Source organism: Platalea leucorodia (genome assembly GCF_965183815.1).
Source record: "Platalea leucorodia genome assembly, chromosome: 1".
NCBI lineage: Eukaryota > Metazoa > Chordata > Aves > Pelecaniformes > Threskiornithidae > Platalea > Platalea leucorodia.
Genome location: NC_138823.1, coordinates 114,307,052 through 114,331,399, shown reverse-complemented (window position 1 = coordinate 114,331,399; position 24,348 = coordinate 114,307,052).

The following is a 24,348-nucleotide window of genomic DNA, read 5'->3' as shown; positions in this document are numbered from 1 at the left end:
CGGGGAGCAGTGCCAATGTGCCCCGGGGGAAAATTCCTTCCTGACCCCAGCGCTGGCGATCGGCTATTCCCTGAGCGCGTGAGCAAGACCTGCCTCCTCGTCCCACAGCCTGGTCACGCCTCCCAGGAGCTGCCCAAGCCCTCTTCTCCCTCACCCTGGAGCCACCTCAGGAGCTCCCGAGAGTGGCCAAATGTCCGCGGCCTGAGCGACCTCGGGGTCAAGAATCCTTCCCAGGCCTGGCAGGACACCAGTGGCTGCTCCAAAGCACTGGGAGCCCTTGCAACATCTCTGCCTCCCATTTCTTGCAGCTGCTGCCCCTGGCTCTGCAGGGGATGAGGACAGAGGGCTGTGCACTGCTCCTCAAGTGCTGCTGCAGAAGGCATTGCCTTGGTCTTGCCAGCGGGCTCGGTGGTTGTTGTCATCTCCTGAGGAGCTGGCGTCGGTTCCCTGAGGGCTGAAGCAGGATTTCCATCCATCCATCCAAAGGGCTTTGAAGGTGGCCCCGCCGGGAGCTGAGCTTGCAGCGGAGAAGCTCCAGCAGACTCGTCCAGCCTCTGGTCTTCTTCCCTGCAAGTAATTCCCCCGGCTCCTCAAGGACTTCCTCTGGGACGTCTTGGGCTGCGCCCAGGCCACCTATGGCAGCGGGACGCGGGACGATGCTCCCTTTTATCCTGCCCCGGGGCATTGTGACTGGTGCTTTGCCGGGTGGTGGCCCTGTGACATGGAGGTGACAGGGCCCCCCATGCACAGCCCCACCCTCCGCCCAGCATCCTCGGGAGGAAGGCCTTTGGGGTGCTGGCCCCCAGGCAGTCCCTGTGCCCAGGAGGCCCAGGGAGCTGTCCCTGCCCTTGGTGGCCGTGCTCTGGGCACAGTTGAAACCACCTAGGAATGGCGGTGGGATGAAATTCCTGATGAGGTTCTTCAGATAGAAAGGAACTTTTCTCTCCCCTCTCCCTCTCCTCTTCAATAACTAAAAGAAACGCTGACAAACAATCCTCTGGCACACGCATGGTCATTCATGGGTCTGCAAAACCGGTGCAATGAGTGGAGAAAGCTGCCAGCCTATGCCAATTCAGTGAAAGAATGTCAAGCTTTTGATGCCAGCTCCATGTGAAGCGGCAGGCCCTCGCGCGTGGGGCAGATGGGGATGGGATGGCTGAGCAGGCAGAGGGAGGCTAGAGATGAATTCCCTTGCCAGGATGCCCCCTGTCCAGAGGGCTGTTAGGAAAAAGCCTTGGGGAAATTAGTTGCATTTCTTGCCGATGCAATCAGAGTGAGGTCATGAGAAACCAAGGGCTAAATGTTAAAAGAGCTTCCCCCCACCCTTCCCTCCTTCCCGGGCTGCAGGGGAATCCGGCGCCTGGAGCACCTCCTCCCCCTCCTTCTTGAACTGACCTTGGCGTCTGCAGAGTTGCTGCTCTCGCATATTCTCACTCCTCTCTCCGGCTGCAGTCGCTGTTGCGCAGAACCATTTTCCCCTTCTGGAAGATGTTACCCCAGAGGCGTTACCAGCATCGCTGCTTGGCTCGGCCTTGGCCAGCGGCGGGTCCGTCTTGGAGCCGGCTGGCCTTGGCTCTATGGGACATGAGGGAAGCTTCTAGCAGCTTGTCACAGAAGCCACCCCTAGAGCCCCCCCCGCTCCCAAACCTTTGCCACGCAAACCCAAGACACCCTGTTTTATTCCTCCCATTGGGATGAAGCTTTTTTCTCACCCGTCTCACGAGCTAGAGACGCGATGCCGCTCGCGTGCGCACTGGCCAAGAAGAGTGGCAGGTGAATGCTCTCCTCCTCCTTCTTTGCCCACTGCGAGGCAGGAAGCAGGTAGGAGAGATGAGCCCGTGGCTTGTGTCCTGGCAAAGGGAGTAGGGCTGCAAGCTGGGGGCAATGAAGCCCTCTCTCCTTTTTTGTCTAGAAGGGCTTTGCTGTTCTGAATCCCCAGAGTAGCAGTAGTGAAGTGCGTGTGGGAGATGGGCAGAGGATGATTTTCCCGGTGGTATTGGGTGAGGAAAAGAATGTGAGTGTTGTGGCAGAGCCCCATGCAGAGCCAGCCCCGCGCCTTCTCTTCTGCCAGCCGCGCAGCGGCAGTTCCCTGGGCCTGCCCGTGTGTGCCCCGGCCCCTCAGCATCTCGAAGGCGCTGGGCTGGGCCCGCACCGCCTGTGTCGGTGCCTCTCCTGTGCTGGGGAGAGCAGACCGGGACACGGGAGCGCGCGTGCAGCCTCCAAAGTGCCGAATGAGGGAGGAGAGCCTTTTGTGTGGTTAAACGGGGTTTTTTATTGGGTTGTATTGGGTTTTTAATTGGGTTTGATTGTTTTTTTATTGGCTTTTGACTTGTTTCTTGGCCAATGTTGCTGTCTCCGCCATCTGGACTGTTTGCGGGGATGGGGCATCTAGCTGCTTTGATGGTCTGTTGCTGTTGTCTGCGCAGTGCCAGGGCGGGTGTGGCTTCATCTTCACCCCCCCGTTGGGTAGCTGAGGCGAGAGCTAGCTGAGGACAGCCACCCGCCACTGGCTTTCTCATCCTCAGACTGCCCAAATGCCACCTCCAGGCCCCAATAGCCTCGGAGGCGCTCCAGGGGAGTCCAACAGGCTCTGGCGGTGTCCGGTGGTCTCCGAGGGTCTCCGGTGGTCTCCGGTGGTCTCCAGCGGTGTCCGGTGGTCTCCGAGGGTCTCCGATGGTCTCCAGCGGTGTCCGGTGGTCTCCGAGGGTCTCCGGCGGTGTCCAGCGTTGTCCGTCGGTGTCCGTCAGTCTGCGATGGTCTGCGATGGTCTGCGTCGGTCTCCGGTGGGCCTGAAGGACTCCTCCTGGTGCTATGGCGCTGCCGGGCAGAGGATGGCAGCCCCTCTCCTTGCCTCTTGGCCAGGGCTGAGGGCAGAGGAGATGCCCCCGTTGCTGAGGGGCGTGGGTGGGGGGTGGGAAAGCAGGGCTCATGTGGGGCTTGACGGCCGGGTGATGTTCCCGCTGAGCCTGGCGGCTGTCGGCGTGGCTGGTGCCGTGAGGGCTAGCGTCGGCTGCGGGGGTGGCGCCGCTTGTTGGGAGCTGGGTGCCTGGAGGGTCCCCGCGAGGCCGTGGCGGTCTTGCGGCGCTTTGGGCACCATGGTGCTGGAGGCAGCCCGGCCATGGTGGTGTAGTGCCCCATCAGGCCTGCGGAGGGTGGGTCCACCTCCATTGGCTCGTCCTCTGCAGGTGGATCCACCTCCATGGGCTCCTCCTCGGCATTGCGTGGCGGGTCGACCTCCATGGGCTCGACTCGCCTGCCAGAGGTGCTGCTGCTCCCGTCAGCCCGTTGGCGTTTTTTGGGCTGTGGAGGCATCCCGAGTGGCTCCAATGAGCTCTTGTGTCTCGTCCCACTCAATGTGGGCTTGTCCGGGTCCTCCTCTCCCAAGCAGGCTTGGTGTCAGAGTGGCTAGGTGCTCCGGGAGCTGTGGGCCAGCCGCAGGGGTGCCTGCTTGTGCAACGGAAGGCTGGTGACGTCACCAACGGCCACTGCTGTGGGGGGGACGGTGGCCCCTGAGGCCCTGAAGGCCGCGTTGCGGGGGGCCATTTTGGTCGTCGGAGAGAAGGGCTGTCCCTGGGGCAGCGGGCCTTCTCCCCATCTCCCCTTGTGTGGCCTGGGCTCCAGCCCCCTCCTCGTGCCGGGCCTGGGGTCCCCTGAAGGGGCCAGTGGCCACGGTGTCCCAGGAGGGTCGGGGAGGCCGCATCACCCTGCAAGCGCCGGGCTCCCTGCAAGTGGCATCGTCCCCGCAGCCGCCAGTAGCAGAGAGGGGCAGAGGGGAGGAGAGGGCCTGGCGTCGTGCGGGCTGCTGCGCGGGGGCGTCGGGAGGAGCGCGTTGTAGGGCCGCTGAGGTGCTTGGGGCGTGGAGGTGGGGTTTTGGGTCTGAGGACGGGAAGGCCCCTGGGGGATTGCTGTCCGCGGCTCCTTCTTGCCTCAGCTACCAAATGGGTGGGTGAAGGCGAAGGCAGAGCCGCCCTGGCGTTGCAGAAAGGGTAGCTGCAGACCAGTGGGGAGTCTAGAGCAGTCCGCAGGACGGATTTGATCGTGGCTCCGGGCTCTTGCGGGGAGTGCTGAGGGCGAAGGGTGTGCAGGTACTTCTTGTCGCCCACCAAGTGGATTCCCGTGTACCTCAAGCAGTGTAAAAGCTGTTGAGAGCACGCCATGAGTGAAGGAGTCAAGGGAGGTGTTTCTCTTTGCTCCCCAGTGGCTGGATGAGAAACAGTCGGCAACGAGAACTGTGGCTGCCCGTGGTTGCAAGGAGGCAAAGGAAGCTGGGTGTGAAGGCGTTCCTGGTGACGGCTTGCTGTGCCTGCGCTGCCGTGGTGAGAGCAGATGCCACCGTGCCCCTTGCGCCCGTGCCGTGCCGGTCCTCTGCTTTCCTGGCTTGCGTAGCTGCAGAAGGCAATAGCGCCTTTGAAACTGTGCACTGGTGTCCTGGGGGAAGGCGTCGTCTCTCCGCTCTTCAATAGTTTCCTTTCTCCCTTTGGCTCGTGCTTTTTGGTCACGGCCTCTGTGCAGAGCACCTCTTTAGGGGATTGTTTGCTTTTCTTTGGGTTAGATTTTGACAAGCTTTTAGGGGGAGAGAGAGAGAGAGAGAGAGATGGTGCAGGTGGGGAGGAGGTGCTGACGAGCAGCATCATTTTCCTGTGATGAAAACCATTCTGGATTATTGCAGGTGTTACTTGGCTGCCTTCTTGCTTTCCTTTTTTCCCTTTTCCCTTCTCCCTTTTTTTTCCCTTCTCCCTTTTATCTTTCCTTTTCCCTTTCCTTTCTTTTCCCTCTTTCCCTCTTTCCCTTACCTTTTCTTTTCTTCCTATGGCCAGATCCTGGGTTTCTGTCCCATCCCAAGTGCCTTGCAGTTCCACCACACAGAAGACACATCAAACCTCTCCCTCTGATTCCTCTTCCCACCTCCCCACACCGGTCACACACCTCTGTCTTCCGCTGCGTCTGGGTCACCAGGCCCTGTGGCAATGCTGATTTAGCCTTTACTGCTTACGGGCCAGGACCGGCTTTTTTCCCCCCCCCTTCTACCTGGAATTATAAAGGTGCTTCCATACTCCTTGAGCAAGGAAGGACTTTTGAAAATAGTTAGAAAAGAAAGTTGCAACAAAATCGGGTAAGCTCAGCTCATTAATCTGCATTAAGCGTGCTTGCACGGGGGTTTGCGTGTACAGATACTCCAAAGTGACTGGTGAGAGACGATAGCGCGGCCAAAGCCAAGAGGTTCTGTCAGTTGTCAACACAAGTATGTAAGTAGTCTTCAGATTGCATTGAAGGCATCCAGAGTTGTAACACGGGGTCCTTCTCGTGCTCCCAGCCGAGAGGCACCTTCCTTGCCCGACAAAGGGGGTTTAGCTAGCGTGTACTTCTGCTGCCTTTTCTTTCCTGGTACCCGCGCACAAACTGGAAGAGAAATGCAAGGAAACCCATTTGGGTAACGCCAGCCTAGCTAAATAAGCTTGCCCTTGCCCTTGCCCTTGCCCTTCCTCTTCACTTTCCCCTTCCCCTTCCTTTCCCTTCCCTCCCAATGAGTCGAATAACGATGAGGCTGATTTGATTGTATTTTTCGCACTCCGTTTCAGAGCAGATGCTGACAAGCAGGCAGACGGTGTGCACGTGGAGCCAGGAGCAGGCTGATGCAAGGCTCACTTGAACTTGAAAACACCTCACTTGAAGCCTGGCAAAGGGAAGGGAGAGCTACAGAATGCCGCAAATCCCCTACGTCGTGTGGAGAGCCGGATGCATGATTATTATGGTTAATAAAAGATGAACTTTTGCCAGAAACAGGAAAGCAGGTGAGTGACTGACGCACGAGGAAGGCGCTCTGGAAACCAAATGGAAAAGTCTTAAGAATGTGATTTTTCTCTCTTTTTTCTTGGGGATGAGTTCTTTCACGTGGATTTTTATTTTGGCATCTGAGAAAAACCAAGCCCAAAACGTTCCCACACCTAGTTTATAACTACTGTTTTCTCTTGTGTTTCTAAATTCTTTTCTTGTTTCAGCCTGTGAGAAGAGAGGACTGTCCCCAGTGTGACGTATCACGGGGGATGAGAAACTGAAAGAATATGGCAGCAGGAATAGCGGCCGAGCAGTCCCCGTTTCCTGAAGAGCGTGAATTTGAAGAATGAGCATCGGGACCGATCACCCACAAAAGACGAGGAGGAGGAGGTGCGTGGTATTTTCAAAAGTATTCCACTTCTGGATGCCAGTGCTGCTTTGTGGCGTGCAAAACTGGCTCCGCTGTCCTTGGGCAGCGATGGGCAAGAGAGGCAGAGAGAGGCAGGGCACGAGCGGTGCCTCGGAGGCGCAGGAGCAGCAGGCAGGGACCGAGTGGAAAGGGCCCAGAGGAGCCCTGACAAGGGGCTGTGCTTAGTGCTAGAGAGGACAAGAAGCAACCCCGGGGGCCACCCTGGGCCCACCCTGGGAGCCTGGAAAGCTTCCTCCCCCCGGCTGCGGGGCACGAGGGCCACCTTCGTGGAGCAGGAGCAGCAGGCACCTGGCCAAAATGGCCCAAAGCAGCCCCGGCAAGTGCCTGTGCTCAACGCTGCAGCCCCGGCAAGTGCCCGTACTCAACGCTGCGGAGGAAGGCAAAAACCCCCGGAGACACTTGCTAGCCTGCCGTGGGGAAAGAAGAGCCTTCCTCCCCGCAGCTGCAGGGCACGAGAGGCCATCTTCGTGGTGCATGAGCAGCAGGCAGTAACCCAGCCAAAAGGGACGAGACGAGCCCTGACAAGTGGTCATGCTCAGTGCTGCAGAGGAAGGCAAAAAACCCCCGGGGAGCAGTGCCAATGTGCCCCGGGGGAAAATTCCTTCCTGACCCCAGCGCTGGCGATCGGCTATTCCCTGAGCGCGTGAGCAAGACCTGCCTCCTCGTCCCACAGCCTGGTCACGCCTCCCAGGAGCTGCCCAAGCCCTCTTCTCCCTCACCCTGGAGCCACCTCAGGAGCTTCCCAGAGTGGCCAAATGTCCGCGGCCTGAGCGACCTCGGGGTCAAGAATCCTTCCCAGGCCTGGCAGGACACCAGTGGCTGCTCCAAAGCACTGGGAGCCCTTGCAACATCTCTGCCTCCCATTTCTTGCAGCTGCTGCCCCTGGCCTTGCAGGGGATGAGGACAGAGGGCTGTGCAGTGCTCCTCAAGTGCTGCTGCAGAAGGCATTGCCTTGGTCTTGCCAGCGGGCTCGGTGGTTGTTGTCATCTCCTGAGGAGCTGGCGTCGGTTCCCTGAGGGCTGAAGCAGGATTTCCATCCATCCATCCAAAGGGCTTTGAAGGTGGCCCCGCCGGGAGCTGAGCTTGCAGCGGAGAAGCTCCAGCAGACTCGTCCAGCCTCTGGTCTTCTTCCCTGCAAGTAATTCCCCCGGCTCCTCAAGGACTTCCTCTGGGACGTCTTGGGCTGCGCCCAGGCCACCTATGGCAGCGGGACGCGGGACGATGCTCCCTTTTATCCTGCCCCGGGGCATTGTGACTGGTGCTTTGCCGGGTGGTGGCCCTGTGACATGGAGGTGACAGGGCCCCCCATGCACAGCCCCACCCTCTGCCCAGCATCCTCGGGAGGAAGGCCTTTGGGGTGCTGGCCCCCAGGCAGTCCCTGTGCCCAGGAGGCCCAGGGAGCTGTCCCTGCCCTTGGTGGCCGTGCTCTGGGCACAGTTGAAACCACCTAGGAATGGCGGTGGGATGAAATTCCTGATGAGGTTCTTCAGATAGAAAGGAACTTTTCTCTCCCCTCTCCCCTCTCCCTCTCCTCTTCAATAACTAAAAGAAACGCTGACAAACAATCCTCTGGCACACGCATGGTCATTCATGGGTCTGCAAAACCGGTGCAATGAGTGGAGAAAGCTGCCAGCCTATGCCAATTCAGTGAAAGAATGTCAAGCTTTTGATGCCAGCTCCATGTGAAGCGGCAGGCCCTCGCACGTGGGGCAGATGGGGATGGGATGGCTGAGCAGGCAGAGGGAGGCTAGAGATGAATTCCCTTGCCAGGATGCCCCCTGTCCAGAGGGCTGTTAGGAAAAAGCCTTGGGGAAATTAGTTGCATTTCTTGCCGATGCAATCAGAGTGAGGTCATGAGAAACCAAGGGCTAAATGTTAAAAGAGCTTCCCCCCACCCTTCCCTCCTTCCCGGGCTGCAGGGGAATCCGGCGCCTGGAGCACCTCCTCCCCCTCCTTCTTGAACTGACCTTGGCGTCTGCAGAGTTGCTGCTCTCGCGTATTCTCACGCCTCTCTCCGGCTGCAGTCGCTGTTGCGCAGAACCATTTTCCCCTTCTGGAAGATGTTACCCCAGAGGCGTTACCAGCATCGCTGCTTGGCTCGGCCTTGGCCAGCGGCGGGTCCGTCTTGGAGCCGGCTGGCCTTGGCTCTATGGGACATGAGGGAAGCTTCTAGCAGCTTGTCACAGAAGCCACCCCTAGAGCCCCCCCGCTCCCAAACCCTTGCCACGCAAACCCAAGACACCCTGTTTTATTCCTCCCATTGGGATGAAGCTTTTTTCTCACCCGTCTCACGAGCTAGAGACGCGATGCCGCTCGCGTGCGCACTGGCCAAGAAGAGTGGCAGGTGAATGCTCTCCTCCTCCTTCTTTGCCCACTGCGAGGCAGGAAGCAGGTAGGAGAGATGAGCCCGTGGCTTGTGTCCTGGCAAAGGGAGTAGGGCTGCAAGCTGGGGGCAATGAAGCCCTCTCTCCTTTTTTGTCTAGAAGGGCTTTGCTGTTCTGAATCCCCAGAGTAGCAGTAGTGAAGTGCGTGTGGGAGATGGGCAGAGGATGATTTTCCCGGTGGTATTGGGTGAGGAAAAGAATGTGAGTGTTGTGGCAGAGCCCCATGCAGAGCCAGCCCCGCGCCTTCTCTTCTGCCAGCCGCGCAGCGGCAGTTCCCTGGGCCTGCCCGTGTGTGCCCCGGCCCCTCGGCATCTCGAAGGCGCTGGGCTGGGCCCGCACCGCCTGTGTCGGTGCCTCTCCTGTGCTGGGGAGAGCAGACCGGGACACGGGAGCGCGCGTGCAGCCTCCAAAGTGCCGAATGAGGGAGGAGAGCCTTTTGTGTGGTTAAACGGGGTTTTTTATTGGGTTGTATTGGGTTTTTAATTGGGTTTGATTGTTTTTTTATTGGCTTTTGACTTGTTTCTTGGCCAATGTTGCTGTCTCCGCCATCTGGACTGTTTGCGGGGATGGGGCATCTAGCTGCTTTGATGGTCTGTTGCTGTTGTCTGCGCAGTGCCAGGGCGGGTGTGGCTTCATCTTCACCCCCCCGTTGGGTAGCTGAGGTGAGAGCTAGCTGAGGACAGCCACCCGCCACTGGCTTTCTCATCCTCAGACTGCCCAAATGCCACCTCCAGGCCCCAATAGCCTCGGAGGCGCTCCAGGGGAGTCCAACAGGCTCTGGCGGTGTCCGGTGGTCTCCGGTGGTCTCCAGCGGTGTCCGGTGGTCTCCGAGGGTCTCCGATGGTCTCCAGCGGTGTCCGGTGGTCTCCGAGGGTCTCCGGCGGTGTCCAGCGTTGTCCGTCGGTGTCCGTCAGTCTGCGATGGTCTGCGATGGTCTGCGTCGGTCTCCGGTGGGCCTGAAGGACTCCTCCTGGTGCTATGGCGCTGCCGGGCAGAGGATGGCAGCCCCTCTCTCCTCGCCTCTTGGCCACGGCTGAGGGCAGAGGAGATGCCCCCGTTGCTGAGGGGCGTGGGTGGGGGGTGGGAAAGCAGGGCTCATGTGGGGCTTGACGGCCGGGTGATGTTCCCGCTGAGCCTGGCGGCTGTCGGCGTGGCTGGTGCCGTGAGGGCTAGCGTCGGCTGCGGGGGTGGCGCCGCTTGTTGGGAGCTGGGTGCCTGGAGGGTCCCCGCGAGGCCGTGGCGGTCTTGCGGCGCTTTGGGCACCATGGTGCTGGAGGCAGCCCGGCCATGGTGGTGTAGTGCCCCATCAGGCCTGCGGAGGGTGGGTCCACCTCCATTGGCTCGTCCTCTGCAGGTGGATCCACCTCCATGGGCTCCTCCTCGGCATTGCGTGGCGGGTCGACCTCCATGGGCTCGACTCGCCTGCCAGAGGTGCTGCTGCTCCCGTCAGCCCGTTGGCGTTTTTTGGGCTGTGGAGGCATCCCGAGTGGCTCCAATGAGCTCTTGTGTCTCGTCCCACTCAATGTGGGCTTGTCCGGGTCCTCCTCTCCCAAGCAGGCTTGGTGTCAGAGTGGCTAGGTGCTCCGGGAGCTGTGGGCCAGCCGCAGGGGTGCCTGCTTGTGCAACGGAAGGCTGGTGACGTCACCAACGGCCACTGCTGTGGGGGGGACGGTGGCCCCTGAGGCCCTGAAGGCCGCGTTGCAGGGGGCCATTTTGGTCGTCGGAGAGAAGGGCTGTCCCTGGGGCAGCGGGCCTTCTCCCCATCTCCCCTTGTGTGGCCTGGGCTCCAGCCCCCTCCTCGTGCCGGGCCTGGGGTCCCCTGAAGGGGCCAGTGGCCACGGTGTCCCAGGAGGGTCGGGGAGGCCGCATCGCCCTGCAAGCGCCGGGCTCCCTGCAAGTGGCATCGTCCCCGCAGCCGCCAGTAGCAGAGAGGGGCAGAGGGGAGGAGAGGGCCTGGCGTCGTGCGGGCTGCTGCGCGGGGGCGTCGGGAGGAGCGCGTTGTAGGGCCGCTGAGGTGCTTGGGGCGTGGAGGTGGGGTTTTGGGTCTGAGGACGGGAAGGCCCCTGGGGGATTGCTGTCCGCGGCTCCTTCTTGCCTCAGCTACCGAATGGGTGGGTGAAGGCGAAGGCAGAGCCGCCCTGGCGTTGTAGAAAGGGTAGCTGCAGACCAGTGGGGAGTCTAGAGCAGTCCGCAGGACGGATTTGATCGTGGCTCCGGGCTCTTGCGGGGAGTGCTGAGGGCGAAGGGTGTGCAGGTACTTCTTGTCGCCCACCAAGTGGATTCCCGTGTACCTCAAGCAGTGTAAAAGCTGTTGAGAGCACGCCATGAGTGAAGGAGTCAAGGGAGGTGTTTCTCTTTGCTCCCCAGTGGCTGGATGAGAAACAGTCGGCAACGAGAACTGTGGCTGCCCGTGGTTGCAAGGAGGCAAAGGAAGCTGGGTGTGAAGGCGTTCCTGGTGACGGCTTGCTGTGCCTGCGCTGCCGTGGTGAGAGCAGATGCCACCGTGCCCCTTGCGCCCGTGCCGTGCCGGTCCTCTGCTTTCCTGGCTTGCGTAGCTGCAGAAGGCAATAGCGCCTTTGAAACTGTGCACTGGTGTCCTGGGGGAAGGCGTCGTCTCTCCGCTCTTCAATAGTTTCCTTTCTCCCTTTGGCTCGTGCTTTTTGGTCACGGCCTCTGTGCAGAGCACCTCTTTAGGGGATTGTTTGCTTTTCTTTGGGTTAGATTTTGACAAGCTTTTAGGGGGAGAGAGAGAGAGAGATGGTGCAGGTGGGGAGGAGGTGCTGACGAGCAGCATCATTTTCCTGTGATGAAAACCATTCTGGATTATTGCAGGTGTTACTTGGCTGCCTTCTTGCTTTCCTTTTTTCCCTTTTCCCTTCTCCCTTTTTTTTCCCTTCTCCCTTTTATCTTTCCTTTTCCCTTTCCTTTCTTTTCCCTCTTTCCCTCTTTCCCTTACCTTTTCTTTTCTTCCTATGGCCAGATCCTGGGTTTCTGTCCCATCCCAAGTGCCTTGCAGTCCCACCACACAGAAGACACATCAAACCTCTCCCTCTGATTCCTCTTCCCACCTCCCCACACCGGTCACACACCTCTGTCTTCCGCTGCGTCTGGGTCACCAGGCCCTGTGGCAATGCTGATTTAGCCTTTACTGCTTACGGGCCAGGACCGGCTTTTTTCCCCCCCCCTTCTACCTGGAATTATAAAGGTGCTTCCATACTCTTTGAGCAAGGAAGGACTTTTGAAAATAGTTAGAAAAGAAAGTTGCAACAAAATCGGGTAAGCTCAGCTCATTAATCTGCATTAAGCGTGCTTGCACGGGGGTTTGCGTGTACAGATACTCCAAAGTGACTGGTGAGAGACGATAGCGCGGCCAAAGCCAAGAGGTTCTGTCAGTTGTCAACACAAGTATGTAAGTAGTCTTCAGATTGCATTGAAGGCATCCAGAGTTGTAACACGGGGTCCTTCTCGTGCTCCCAGCCGAGAGGCACCTTCCTTGCCCGACAAAGGGGGTTTAGCTAGCGTGTACTTCTGCTGCCTTTTCTTTCCTGGTACCCGCGCACAAACTGGAAGAGAAATGCAAGGAAACCCATTTGGGTAACGCCAGCCTAGCTAAATAAGCTTGCCCTTGCCCTTGCCCTTGCCCTTCCTCTTCACTTTCCCCTTCCCCTTCCTTTCCCTTCCCTCCCAATGAGTCGAATAACGATGAGGCTGATTTGATTGTATTTTTCGCACTCCGTTTCAGAGCAGATGCTGACAAGCAGGCAGACGGTGTGCACGTGGAGCCAGGAGCAGGCTGATGCAAGGCTCACTTGAACTTGAAAACACCTCACTTGAAGCCTGGCAAAGGGAAGGGAGAGCTACAGAATGCCGCAAATCCCCTACGTCGTGTGGAGAGCCGGATGCATGATTATTATGGTTAATAAAAGATGAACTTTTGCCAGAAACAGGAAAGCAGGTGAGTGACTGACGCACGAGGAAGGCGCTCTGGAAACCAAATGGAAAAGTCTTAAGAATGTGATTTTTCTCTCTTTTTTCTTGGGGATGAGTTCTTTCACGTGGATTTTTATTTTGGCATCTGAGAAAAACCAAGCCCAAAACGTTCCCACACCTAGTTTATAACTACTGTTTTCTCTTGTGTTTCTAAATTCTTTTCTTGTTTCAGCCTGTGAGAAGAGAGGACTGTCCCCAGTGTGACGTATCACGGGGGATGAGAAACTGAAAGAATATGGCAGCAGGAATAGCGGCCGAGCAGTCCCCGTTTCCTGAAGAGCGTGAATTTGAAGAATGAGCATCGGGACCGATCACCCACAAAAGACGAGGAGGAGGAGGTGCGTGGTATTTTCAAAAGTATTCCACTTCTGGATGCCAGTGCTGCTTTGTGGCATGCAAAACTGGCTCCGCTGTCCTTGGGCAGCGATGGGCAAGAGAGGCAGAGAGAGGCAGGGCACGAGCGGTGCCTCGGAGGCGCAGGAGCAGCAGGCAGGGACCGAGCGGAAAGGGCCCAGAGGAGCCCTGACAAGGGGCTGTGCTTAGTGCTAGAGAGGACAAGAAGCAACCCCGGGGGCCACCCTGGGCCCACCCTGGGAGCCTGGAAAGCTTCCTCCCCCCGGCTGCGGGGCACGAGGGCCACCTTCGTGGAGCAGGAGCAGCAGGCACCTGGCCAAAATGGCCCAAAGCAGCCCCGGCAAGTGCCTGTGCTCAACGCTGCAGCCCCGGCAAGTGCCCGTACTCAACGCTGCGGAGGAAGGCAAAAACCCCCGGAGACACTTGCTAGCCTGCCGTGGGGAAAGAAGAGCCTTCCTCCCCGCAGCTGCAGGGCACGAGAGGCCATCTTCGTGGTGCATGAGCAGCAGGCAGTAACCCAGCCAAAAGGGATGAGAGGAGCCCTGACAAGTGGTCATGCTCAGTGCTGCAGAGGAAGGCAAAAAACCCCCGGGGAGCAGTGCCAATGTGCCCCGGGGGAAAATTCCTTCCTGACCCCAGCGCTGGCGATCGGCTATTCCCTGAGCGCGTGAGCAAGACCTGCCTCCTCGTCCCACAGCCTGGTCACGCCTCCCAGGAGCTGCCCAAGCCCTCTTCTCCCTCACCCTGGAGCCACCTCAGGAGCTCCCGAGAGTGGCCAAATGTCCGCGGCCTGAGCGACCTCGGGGTCAAGAATCCTTCCCAGGCCTGGCAGGACACCAGTGGCTGCTCCAAAGCACTGGGAGCCCTTGCAACATCTCTGCCTCCCATTTCTTGCAGCTGCTGCCCCTGGCCTTGCAGGGGATGAGGACAGAGGGCTGTGCAGTGCTCCTCAAGTGCTGCTGCAGAAGGCATTGCCTTGGTCTTGCCAGCGGGCTCGGTGGTTGTTGTCATCTCCTGAGGAGCTGGCGTCGGTTCCCTGAGGGCTGAAGCAGGATTTCCATCCATCCATCCAAAGGGCTTTGAAGGTGGCCCCGCCGGGAGCTGAGCTTGCAGCGGAGAAGCTCCAGCAGACTCGTCCAGCCTCTGGTCTTCTTCCCTGCAAGTAATTCCCCCGGCTCCTCAAGGACTTCCTCTGGGACGTCTTGGGCTGCGCCCAGGCCACCTATGGCAGCGGGACGCGGGACGATGCTCCCTTTTATCCTGCCCCGGGGCATTGTGACTGGTGCTTTGCCGGGTGGTGGCCCTGTGACATGGAGGTGACAGGGCCCCCCATGCACAGCCCCACCCGCCGCCCAGCATCCTCGGGAGGAAGGCCTTTGGGGTGCTGGCCCCCAGGCAGTCCCTGTGCCCAGGAGGCCCAGGGAGCTGTCCCTGCCCTTGGTGGCCGTGCTCTGGGCACAGTTGAAACCACCTAGGAATGGCGGTGGGATGAAATTCCTGATGAGGTTCTTCAGATAGAAAGGAACTTTTCTCTCCCCTCTCCCCTCTCCCTCTCCTCTTCAATAACTAAAAGAAACGCTGACAAACAATCCTCTGGCACACGCATGGTCATTCATGGGTCTGCAAAACCGGTGCAATGAGTGGAGAAAGCTGCCAGCCTATGCCAATTCAGTGAAAGAATGTCAAGCTTTTGATGCCAGCTCCATGTGAAGCGGCAGGCCCTCGCACGTGGGGCAGATGGGGATGGGATGGCTGAGCAGGCAGAGGGAGGCTAGAGATGAATTCCCTTGCCAGGATGCCCCCTGTCCAGAGGGCTGTTAGGAAAAAGCCTTGGGGAAATTAGTTGCATTTCTTGCCGATGCAATCAGAGTGAGGTCATGAGAAACCAAGGGCTAAATGTTAAAAGAGCTTCCCCCCACCCTTCCCTCCTTCCCGGGCTGCAGGGGAATCCGGCGCCTGGAGCACCTCCTCCCCCTCCTTCTTGAACTGACCTTGGCGTCTGCAGAGTTGCTGCTCTCGCGTATTCTCACGCCTCTCTCCGGCTGCAGTCGCTGTTGCGCAGAACCATTTTCCCCTTCTGGAAGATGTTACCCCAGAGGCGTTACCAGCATCGCTGCTTGGCTCGGCCTTGGCCAGCGGCGGGTCCGTCTTGGAGCCGGCTGGCCTTGGCTCTATGGGACATGAGGGAAGCTTCTAGCAGCTTGTCACAGAAGCCACCCCTAGAGCCCCCCCGCTCCCAAACCCTTGCCACGCAAACCCAAGACACCCTGTTTTATTCCTCCCATTGGGATGAAGCTTTTTTCTCACCCGTCTCACGAGCTAGAGACGCGATGCCGCTCGCGTGCGCACTGGCCAAGAAGAGTGGCAGGTGAATGCTCTCCTCCTCCTTCTTTGCCCACTGCGAGGCAGGAAGCAGGTAGGAGAGATGAGCCCGTGGCTTGTGTCCTGGCAAAGGGAGTAGGGCTGCAAGCTGGGGGCAATGAAGCCCTCTCTCCTTTTTTGTCTAGAAGGGCTTTGCTGTTCTGAATCCCCAGAGTAGCAGTAGTGAAGTGCGTGTGGGAGATGGGCAGAGGATGATTTTCCCGGTGGTATTGGGTGAGGAAAAGAATGTGAGTGTTGTGGCAGAGCCCCATGCAGAGCCAGCCCCGCGCCTTCTCTTCTGCCAGCCGCGCAGCGGCAGTTCCCTGGGCCTGCCCGTGTGTGCCCCGGCCCCTCGGCATCTCGAAGGCGCTGGGCTGGGCCCGCACCGCCTGTGTCGGTGCCTCTCCTGTGCTGGGGAGAGCAGACCGGGACACGGGAGCGCGCGTGCAGCCTCCAAAGTGCCGAATGAGGGAGGAGAGCCTTTTGTGTGGTTAAACGGGGTTTTTTATTGGGTTGTATTGGGTTTTTAATTGGGTTTGATTGTTTTTTTTATTGGCTTTTGACTTGTTTCTTGGCCAATGTTGCTGTCTCCGCCATCTGGACTGTTTGCGGGGATGGGGCATCTAGCTGCTTTGATGGTCTGTTGCTGTTGTCTGCGCAGTGCCAGGGCGGGTGTGGCTTCATCTTCACCCCCCCGTTGGGTAGCTGAGGCGAGAGCTAGCTGAGGACAGCCACCCGCCACTGGCTTTCTCATCCTCAGACTGCCCAAATGCCACCTCCAGGCCCCAATAGCCTCGGAGGCGCTCCAGGGGAGTCCAACAGGCTCTGGCGGTGTCCGGTGGTCTCCGGTGGTCTCCAGCGGTGTCCGGTGGTCTCCAGCGGTGTCCGGTGGTCTCCGAGGGTCTCCGATGGTCTCCAGCGGTGTCCGGTGGTCTCCGAGGGTCTCCGGCGGTGTCCAGCGTTGTCCGTCGGTGTCCGTCAGTCTGCGATGGTCTGCGATGGTCTGCGTCGGTCTCCGGTGGGCCTGAAGGACTCCTCCTGGTGCTATGGCGCTGCCGGGCAGAGGATGGCAGCCCCTCTCTCCTTGCCTCTTGGCCACGGCTGAGGGCAGAGGAGATGCCCCCGTTGCTGAGGGGCGTGGGTGGGGGGTGGGAAAGCAGGGCTCATGTGGGGCTTGACGGCCGGGTGATGTTCCCGCTGAGCCTGGCGGCTGTCGGCGTGGCTGGTGCCGTGAGGGCTAGCGTCGGCTGCGGGGGTGGCGCCGCTTGTTGGGAGCTGGGTGCCTGGAGGGTCCCCGCGAGGCCGTGGCGGTCTTGCGGCGCTTTGGGCACCATGGTGCTGGAGGCAGCCCGGCCATGGTGGTGTAGTGCCCCATCAGGCCTGCGGAGGGTGGGTCCACCTCCATTGGCTCGTCCTCTGCAGGTGGATCCACCTCCATGGGCTCCTCCTCGGCATTGCGTGGCGGGTCGACCTCCATGGGCTCGACTCGCCTGCCAGAGGTGCTGCTGCTCCCGTCAGCCCGTTGGCGTTTTTTGGGCTGTGGAGGCATCCCGAGTGGCTCCAATGAGCTCTTGTGTCTCGTCCCACTCAATGTGGGCTTGTCCGGGTCCTCCTCTCCCAAGCAGGCTTGGTGTCAGAGTGGCTAGGTGCTCCGGGAGCTGTGGGCCAGCCGCAGGGGTGCCTGCTTGTGCAACGGAAGGCTGGTGACGTCACCAACGGCCACTGCTGTGGGGGGGACGGTGGCCCCTGAGGCCCTGAAGGCCGCGTTGCGGGGGGCCATTTTGGTCGTCGGAGAGAAGGGCTGTCCCTGGGGCAGCGGGCCTTCTCCCCATCTCCCCTTGTGTGGCCTGGGCTCCAGCCCCCTCCTCGTGCCGGGCCTGGGGTCCCCTGAAGGGGCCAGTGGCCACGGTGTCCCAGGAGGGTCGGGGAGGCCGCATCGCCCTGCAAGCGCCGGGCTCCCTGCAAGTGGCATCGTCCCCGCAGCCGCCAGTAGCAGAGAGGGGCAGAGGGGAGGAGAGGGCCTGGCGTCGTGCGGGCTGCTGCGCGGGGGCGTCGGGAGGAGCGCGTTGTAGGGCCGCTGAGGTGCTTGGGGCGTGGAGGTGGGGTTTTGGGTCTGAGGACGGGAAGGCCCCTGGGGGATTGCTGTCCGCGGCTCCTTCTTGCCTCAGCTACCGAATGGGTGGGTGAAGGCGAAGGCAGAGCCGCCCTGGCGTTGTAGAAAGGGTAGCTGCAGACCAGTGGGGAGTCTAGAGCAGTCCGCAGGACGGATTTGATCGTGGCTCCGGGCTCTTGCGGGGAGTGCTGAGGGCGAAGGGTGTGCAGGTACTTCTTGTCGCCCACCAAGTGGATTCCCGTGTACCTCAAGCAGTGTAAAAGCTGTTGAGAGCACGCCATGAGTGAAGGAGTCAAGGGAGGTGTTTCTCTTTGCTCCCCAGTGGCTGGATGAGAAACAGTCGGCAACGAGAACTGTGGCTGCCCGTGGTTGCAAGGAGGCAAAGGAAGCTGGGTGTGAAGGCGTTCCTGGTGACGGCTTGCTGTGCCTGCGCTGCCGTGGTGAGAGCAGATGCCACCGTGCCCCTTGCGCCCGTGCCGTGCCGGTCCTCTGCTTTCCTGGCTTGCGTAGCTGCAGAAGGCAATAGCGCCTTTGAAACTGTGCACTGGTGTCCTGGGGGAAGGCGTCGTCTCTCCGCTCTTCAATAGTTTCCTTTCTCCCTTTGGCTCGTGCTTTTTGGTCACGGCCTCTGTGCAGAGCACCTCTTTAGGGGATTGTTTGCTTTTCTTTGGGTTAGATTTTGACAAGCTTTTAGGGGGAGAGAGAGAGAGAGATGGTGCAGGTGGGGAGGAGGTGCTGACGAGCAGCATCATTTTCCTGTGATGAAAACCATTCTGGATTATTGCAGGTGTTACTTGGCTGCCTTCTTGCTTTCCTTTTTTCCCTTTTCCCTTCTCCCTTTTTTTTCCCTTCTCCCTTTTATCTTTCCTTTTCCCTTTCCTTTCTTTTCCCTCTTTCCCTCTTTCCCTTACCTTTTCTTTTCTTCCTATGGCCAGATCCTGGGTTTCTGTCCCATCCCAAGTGCCTTGCAGTCCCACCACACAGAAGACACATCAAACCTCTCCCTCTGATTCCTCTTCCCACCTCCCCACACCGGTCACACACCTCTGTCTTCCGCTGCGTCTGGGTCACCAGGCCCTGTGGCAATGCTGATTTAGCCTTTACTGCTTACGGGCCAGGACCGGCTTTTTTCCCCCCCCTTCTACCTGGAATTATAAAGGTGCTTCCATACTCCTTGAGCAAGGAAGGACTTTTGAAAATAGTTAGAAAAGAAAGTTGCAACAAAATCGGGTAAGCTCAGCTCATTAATCTGCATTAAGCGTGCTTGCACGGGGGTTTGCGTGTACAGATACTCCAAAGTGACTGGTGAGAGACGATAGCGCGGCCAAAGCCAAGAGGTTCTGTCAGTTGTCAACACAAGTATGTAAGTAGTCTTCAGATTGCATTGAAGGCATCCAGAGTTGTAACACGGGGTCCTTCTCGTGCTCCCAGACGAGAGGCACCTTCCTTGCCCGACAAAGGGGGTTTAGCTAGCGTGTACTTCTGCTGCCTTTTCTTTCCTGGTACCCGCGCACAAACTGGAAGAGAAATGCAAGGAAACCCATTTGGGTAACGCCAGCCTAGCTAAATAAGCTTGCCCTTGCCCTTGCCCTTCCTCTTCACTTTCCCCTTCCCCTTCCTTTCCCTTCCCTCCCAATGAGTCGAATAACGATGAGGCTGATTTGATTGTATTTTTCGCACTCCGTTTCAGAGCAGATGCTGACAAGCAGGCAGACGGTGTGCACGTGGAGCCAGGAGCAGGCTGATGCAAGGCTCACTTGAGCTTGAAAACACCTCACTTGAAGCCTGGCAAAGGGAAGGGAGAGCTACAGAATGCCGCAAATCCCCTACGTCATGTGGAAAGCCGGATGCATGATTATTATGGTTAATAAAAGATGAACTTTTGCCAGAAACAGGAAAGCAGGTGAGTGACTGACGCACGAGGAAGGCGCTCTGGAAACCAAATGGAAAAGTCTTAAGAATGTGATTTTTCTCTCTTTTTCTTGGGGATGAGTTCTTTCACGTGGATTTTTATTTTGGCATCTGAGAAAAACCAAGCCCAAAACGTTCCCACACCTAGTTTATAACTACTGTTTTCTCTTGTGTTTCTAAATTCTTTTCTTGTTTCAGCCTGTGAGAAGAGAGGACTGTCCCCAGTGTGACGTATCACGGAGGATGAGAAACTGAAAGAATATGGCAGCAGGAATAGCGGCCGAGCAGTCCCCGTTTCCTGAAGAGCGTGAATTTGAAGAATGAGGATCGGGACCGATCACCCACAAAAGACGAGGAGGAGGAGGTGCGTGGTATTTTCAAAAGTATTCCACTTCTGGATGCCAGTGCTGCTTTGTGGCATGCAAAACTGGCTCCGCTGTCCTTGGGCAGCGATGGGCAAGAGAGGCAGAGAGAGGCAGGGCACGAGCGGTGCCTCGGAGGCGCAGGAGCAGCAGGCAGGGACCGAGCGGAAAGGGCCCAGAGGAGCCCTGACAAGGGGCTGTGCTTAGTGCTAGAGAGGACAAGAAGCAACCCCGGGGGCCACCCTGGGCCCGCCCTGGGAGCCTGGAAATCTTCCTCCCCCCAGCTGCGGGGCACGAGGGCCACCTTCGTGGAGCAGGAGCAGCAGGCACCTGGCCAAAATGGCTCAAAGCAGCCCCGGCAAGTGCCCGTGCTCAATGCTGCGGAGGAAGGCAAAAACCCCCGGAGACACTTGCTAGCCTGCCGTGGGGAAAGAAAAGCCTTCCTCCCCGCAGCTGCAGGGCACGAAAGGCCATCTTGGTGGTGCGTGAGCAGCAGGCAGTAACGCAGCCAAAAGGGATGAGAGGAGCCCTGACAAGTGGTCATGCTCAGTGCTGCAGAGGAAGGCAAAAAACCCCCGGGGAGCAGTGCCAATGTGCCCCGGGGGAAAATTCCTTCCTGACCCCAGCGCTGGCGATCGGCTATTCCCTGAGCGCGTGAGCAAGACCTGCCTCCTCGTCCCACAGCCTGGTCACGCCTCCCAGGAGCTGCCCAAGCCCTCTTCTCCCTCACCCTGGAGCCACCTCAGGAGCTCCCGAGAGTGGCCAAATGTCCGCGGCCTGAGCGACCTCGGGGTCAAGAATCCTTCCCAGGCCTGGCAGGACACCAGTGGCTGCTCCAAAGCACTGGGAGCCCTTGCAACATCTCTGCCTCCCATTTCTTGCAGCTGCTGCCCCTGGCTCTGCAGGGGATGAGGACAGAGGGCTGTGCACTGCTCCTCAAGTGCTGCTGCAGAAGGCATTGCCTTGGTCTTGCCAGCGGGCTCGGTGGTTGTTGTCATCTCCTGAGGAGCTGGCGTCGGTTCCCTGAGGGCTGAAGCAGGATTTCCATCCATCCATCCAAAGGGCTTTGAAGGTGGCCCCGCCGGGAGCTGAGCTTGCAGCGGAGAAGCTCCAGCAGACTCGTCCAGCCTCTGGTCTTCTTCCCTGCAAGTAATTCCCCCGGCTCCTCAAGGACTTCCTCTGGGACGTCTTGGGCTGCGCCCAGGCCACCTATGGCAGCGGGACGCGGGACGATGCTCCCTTTTATCCTGCCCCGGGGCATTGTGACTGGTGCTTTGCCGGGTGGTGGCCCTGTGACATGGAGGTGACAGGGCCCCCCATGCACAGCCCCACCCGCCGCCCAGCATCCTCGGGAGGAAGGCCTTTGGGGTGCTGGCCCCCAGGCAGTCCCTGTGCCCAGGAGGCCCAGGGAGCTGTCCCTGCCCTTGGTGGCCGTGCTCTGGGCACAGTTGAAACCACCTAGGAATGGCGGTGGGATGAAATTCCTGATGAGGTTCTTCAGATAGAAAGGAACTTTTCTCTCCCCTCTCCCCTCTCCCTCTCCTCTTCAATAACTAAAAGAAACGCTGACAAACAATCCTCTGGCACACGCATGGTCATTCATGGGTCTGCAAAACCGGTGCAATGAGTGGAGAAAGCTGCCAGCCTATGCCAATTCAGTGAAAGAATGTCAAGCTTTTGATGCCAGCTCCATGTGAAGCGGCAGGCCCTCGCACGTGGGGCAGATGGGGATGGGATGGCTGAGCAGGCAGAGGGAGGCTAGAGATGAATTCCCTTGCCAGGATGCCCCCTGTCCAGAGGGCTGTTAGGAAAAAGCCTTGGGGAAATTAGTTGCATTTCTTGCCGATGCAATCAGAGTGAGGTCATGAGAAACCAAGGGCTAAATGTTAAAAGAGCTTCCCCCCACCCTTCCCTCCTTCCCGGGCTGCAGGGGAATCCGGCGCCTGGAGCACCTCCTCCCCCTCCTTCTTGAACTGACCTTGGCGTCTGCAGAGTTGCTGCTCTCGCGTATTCTCACTCCTCTCTCCGGCTGCAGTCGCTGTTGCGCAGAACCATTTTCCCCTTCTGGAAGATGTTACCCCAGAGGCGTTACCAGCATCGCTGCTTGGCTCGGCCTTGGCCAGCGGCGGGTCCGTCTTGGAGCCGGCTGGCCTTGGCTCTATGGGACATGAGGGAAGCTTCTAGCAGCTTGTCACAGAAGCCACCCCTAGAGCCCCCCCGCTCCCAAACCCTTGCCACGCAAACCCAAGACACCCTGTTTTATTCCTCCCATTGGGATGAAGCTTTTTTCTCACCCGTCTCACGAGCTAGAGACGCGATGCCGCTCGCGTGCGCACTGGCCAAGAAGAGTGGCAGGTGAATGCTCTCCTCCTCCTTCTTTGCCCACTGCGAGGCAGGAAGCAGGTAGGAGAGATGAGCCCGTGGCTTGTGTCCTGGCAAAGGGAGTAGGGCTGCAAGCTGGGGGCAATGAAGCCCTCTCTCCTTTTTTGTCTAGAAGGGCTTTGCTGTTCTGAATCCCCAGAGTAGCAGTAGTGAAGTGCGTGTGGGAGATGGGCAGAGGATGATTTTCCCGGTGGTATTGGGTGAGGAAAAGAATGTGAGTGTTGTGGCAGAGCCCCATGCAGAGCCAGCCCCGCGCCTTCTCTTCTGCCAGCCGCGCAGCGGCAGTTCCCTGGGCCTGCCCGTGTGTGCCCCGGCCCCTCGGCATCTCGAAGGCGCTGGGCTGGGCCCGCACCGCCGGTGTCGGTGCCTCTCCTGTGCTGGGGAGAGCAGACCGGGACACGGGAGCGCGCGTGCAGCCTCCAAAGTGCCGAATGAGGGAGGAGAGCCTTTTGTGTGGTTAAACGGGGTTTTTTATTGGGTTGTATTGGGTTTTTAATTGGGTTTGATTGGGTTTTTATTGGCTTTTGACTTGTTTCTTGGCCAATGTTGCTGTCTCCGCCATCTGGACTGTTTGCGGGGATGGGGCATCTAGCTGCTTTGATGGTCTGTTGCTGTTGTCTGCGCAGTGCCAGGGCGGGTGTGGCTTCATCTTCACCCCCCCGTTGGGTAGCTGAGGCGAGAGCTAGCTGAGGACAGCCACCCGCCACTGGCTTTCTCATCCTCAGACTGCCCAAATGCCACCTCCAGGCCCCAATAGCCTCGGAGGTGCTCCAGGGGAGTCCAACAGGCTCTGGCGGTGTCCGGTGGTCTCCGAGGGTCTCCGGTGGTCTCCAGCGGTGTCCGGTGGTCTCCGGGGGTCTCCAGCGGTGTCCGGTGGTCTCCGAGGGTCTCCGATGGTCTCCGGCGGTGTCCAGCGTTGTCCGTCGGTGTCCGTCAGTCTGCGATGGTCTGCGTCGGTCTCCGGTGGGCCTGAAGGACTCCTCCTGGTGCTATGGCGCTGCCGGGCAGAAGATGGCAGCCCCTCTCCTCGCCTCTTGGCCACGGCTGAGGGCAGAGGAGATGCCCCCGTTGCTGAGGGGCGTGGGTGGGGGGTGGGAAAGCAGGGCTCATGTGGGGCTTGACGGCCGGGTGATGTTCCCGCTGAGCCTGGCGGCTGTCGGCGTGGCTGGTGCCGTGAGGGCTAGCGTCGGCTGCGGGGGTGGCGCCGCTTGTTGGGAGCTGGGTGCCTGGAGGGTCCCCGCGAGGCCGTGGCGGTCTTGCGGCGCTTTGGGCACCATGGTGCTGGAGGCAGCCCGGCCATGGTGGTGTAGTGCCCCATCAGGCCTGCGGAGGGTGGGTCCACCTCCATTGGCTCGTCCTCTGCAGGTGGATCCACCTCCATGGGCTCCTCCTCGGCATTGCGTGGCGGGTCGACCTCCATGGGCTCGACTCGCCTGCCAGAGGTGCTGCTGCTCCCGTCAGCCCGTTGGCGTTTTTTGGGCTGTGGAGGCATCCCGAGTGGCTCCAATGAGCTCTTGTGTCTCGTCCCACTCAATGTGGGCTTGTCCGGGTCCTCCTCTCCCAAGCAGGCTTGGTGTCAGAGTGGCTAGGTGCTCCGGGAGCTGTGGGCCAGCCGCAGGGGTGCCTGCTTGTGCAACGGAAGGCTGGTGACGTCACCAACGGCCACTGCTGTGGGGGGGACGGTGGCCCCTGAGGCCCTGAAGGCCACGTTGCGGGGGGCCATTTTGGTCGTCGGAGAGAAGGGCTGTCCCTGGGGCAGCGGGCCTTCTCCCCATCTCCCCTTGTGTGGCCTGGGCTCCAGCCCCCTCCTCGTGCCGCGCCTGGGGTCCCCTGAAGGGGCCAGTGGCCACGGTGTCCCAGGAGGGTCGGGGAGGCCGCATCGCCCTGCAAGCGCCGGGCTCCCTGCAAGTGGCATCGTCCCCGCAGCCGCCAGTAGCAGAGAGGGGCAGAGGGGAGGAGAGGGCCTGGCGTCGTGCGGGCTGTGATCTGTGGCTGCCCGTGGTTGCAAGGAGGCAAAGGAAGCTGGGTGTGAAGGCGTTCCTGGTGACGGCTTGCTGTGCCTGCGCTGCCGTGGTGAGAGCAGATGCCACCGTGCCCCTTGCGCCCGTGCCGTGCCGGTCCTCTGCTTTCCTGGCTTGCGTAGCTGCAGAAGGCAATAGCGCCTTTGAAACTGTGCACTGGTGTCCTGGGGGAAGGCGTCGTCTCTCCGCTCTTCAATAGTTTCCTTTCTCCCTTTGGCTCGTGCTTTTTGGTCACGGCCTCTGTGCAGAGCACCTCTTTAGGGGA